Source organism: Ciona robusta, unplaced genomic scaffold (genome assembly GCF_009617815.1).
Source record: "Ciona robusta unplaced genomic scaffold, ASM961781v2 AP042759.1".
NCBI lineage: Eukaryota > Metazoa > Chordata > Ascidiacea > Phlebobranchia > Cionidae > Ciona > Ciona robusta.
In genome coordinates this window covers 7,501-10,000 of record NW_028323138.1, presented here as the reverse complement: position 1 = coordinate 10,000, position 2,500 = coordinate 7,501, and the positions used below count along the sequence as shown (strand labels likewise).

At 62.2% G+C, this 2,500-nt stretch overlaps 1 non-coding gene across 1 annotated transcript in view; it reads left to right on the top strand.

The window, feature by feature from the left end:
* Positions 1–2,208: 2,208 nt before the first annotated feature.
* Positions 2,209–2,500, top strand: part of LOC149722768 (small subunit ribosomal RNA) — a 1,811-nt gene continuing 1,519 nt past the window's right edge. Inside the window, exon 1 of the ribosomal RNA XR_016387172.1 lies at positions 2,209–2,500. This exon is cut by the window's right edge and continues 1,519 nt beyond it. This is a non-coding gene — a ribosomal RNA (small subunit ribosomal RNA).

Below are 2,500 nucleotides of genomic sequence, written 5' to 3'. Positions count from 1 at the left end.
GGGTGCCCCTTGCCGCGGAGCCAGATCCCCGAGGTCGTGATCGAAGTCGCTCGGGCGGAGGTCGACCGATTGCCGACCCGACCATGCTAGGTTGTTTTACACTGAGCGAAAACGTCGGCCCGACGTATGGCTTCGTTCTGGTGGAAGCTGTCCGCCTCCGGCCGTTGTACAATTGCGCCGGGCTTCCCGAGCTCTCCGCGGGGTGCCGAGGTGCCCCTTGCCGCGGAGCCAGATCCCCGAGGTCGTGATCGAAGTCGCTCGGTCGGAGGTCGACCGATTGCCGACCCGACCATCCTAGGTCGTTTTACACTGAGCGAAAACGTCGGCCCGACGTATTGCTTCGTTGTGGTGGAAGCTGTCCGCCTCCGGCCGTTGTACAATTGCGCAGGGCTTCCCGAGCTCTCCGCGGGGTGCCGAGGTGCCCCTTGCCGCGGAGCCAGATCCCCGAGGTCGTGATCGAAGTCGCTCGGGCGGAGGTCGACCGATTGCCGGCCCCACCAGGCTAGGTTGTTTTACACCATGGTAAAATGTTGGCCCGACGTCGGGCTTCGTTGTCGTGGAAGCTGTTCGCCCCCGGCCGTTGTAGAATTGCGCCGGGCTTCCCGAGCTCTCTGCGGGGTGCCGAGGTGCCCCTTGCCGCGGAGCCAGCACAGGAGGTCGATCCCCGCGGGTGGCCTGCGCGGCTGTCGGGCTCCACTGCGGGAGGTGGTGTAGGTGCTTGGAGCGCAGCGGGTCGATCCACGGGAGTGGCTTGCACGGCTTTCGGTGGCCACTGTAGGAGAGTATAGGCGCTGGGAGCGTAGGAGGTCGATCTCCGCCGGTGGCATGCGCGGCTGTCGGGCTCCACCGCGGGAGGTGGTGTAGGCGCTGGGAGCGCAGCAGGTCGATCCACGTGGGTGGCTTGCACGGCTATCGGTTGTTACTGCAGGAGAGTGTAGGCGCTGGGAGCGCAGCAGGTCGATCCACGGGGGTGGCTTGCACGGCTATCGGTTGTTACTGCAGGAGAGTATAGGCGCTGGGAGCGCAGCAGGTCGATCCACGGGGGTGGCTTGCACGGCTATCGGTTGTTACTGCAGGAGAGTATAGGCGCTGGGAGCGCAGCAGGTCGATCCACGGGGGTGGCTTGCACGGCTATCGGTTGTTACTGCAGGTGAGTATAGGCGCTGGGAGCGCAGCAGGTCGATCCACGGGGGTGGCTTGCACGGCTATCGGTTGTTACTGCAGGTGAGTATAGGCGCTGGGAGCGCAGCAGGTCGATCCACGGGGGTGGCTTGCACGGCTATCGGTTGTTACTGCAGGTGAGTATAGGCGCTGGGAGCGCAGCAGGTCGATCCACGGGGGTGGCTTGCACGGCTATCGGTTGTTACTGCAGGAGAGTATAGGCGCTGGGAGCGCAGCAGGTCGATCCACGTGGGTGGCTTGCACGGCTATCGGTTGTTACTGCAGGAGAGTATAGGCGCTGGGAGCGCAGCAGGTCGATCCACGGGGGTGGCTTGCACGGCTATCGGTTGTTACTGCAGGTGAGTATAGGCGCTGGGAGCGCAGCAGGTCGATCCACGGGGGTGGCTTGCACGGCTATCGGTTGTTACTGCAGGAGAGTGTAGGCGCTGGGAGCGCAGCAGGTCGATCCACGGGGGTGGCTTGCACGGCTATCGGTTGTTACTGCAGGAGAGTGTAGGCGCTGGGAGCGCAGCAGGTCGATCCACGGGGTGGCTTGCACGGCTATCGGTTGTTACTGCAGGTGAGTATAGGCGCTGGGAGCGCAGCAGGTCGATCCCCGCGGGTGGCCCGCACGGCTGTCGGGCTCCACCGCGGGAGGTGTATAGGCGCTGGGAGCGCAGCAGGTCGATCCACGGGGGTGGCTTGCACGGCTATCGGTTGCTACTGTGAGGTGTTTGCGTCGGCTGGCAAAGGGTGCGCTGAGCAGAAATGTTACTGTTCGTTTGCGCTGCCAATTGCCGTTTTGGTCGTATCGAGTGGTTTTGTCGCAGCTAGTTGCAAGTCGATCTCGCGGCGGTTAACAGGGAATAGCGGGCAAGAGCTCGCCCTCGTACCGCCGCGCGATGAGGTGACAGGTTTTCTAAGCTCTGAAAAGAGCAAAGTGGTCGGATTACTAATCCATTGCGCGCTTCGGCGTGCTTGGGTGGCGTCCGCGCGGGGCGAGCGACCCCATCGCGCGGCCGCCCTTCGGGGTGGCGGTTACGTTGTTACCTGGTTGATCCTGCCAGTAGTGATATGCTTGTCTCAAAGATTAAGCCATGCAAGTCTAAGTACGAGCTCTCGTACAGCGAAACTGCGAATGGCTCATTAAATCAGTTATGGTTCATTTGATCGTATGGTTTACTTGGATAACTGTGGTAATTCTAGAGCTAATACATGCAAACAGCGCCGACTTCGCGGGAGGCGTGCTTTTATCAGACCAAAAACCGACCGCGGCTCCGGCCGCGTTCGACTGGTGACTCTGGATAACCTGGCGGATCGCACGGTCTAGCACCGGCGA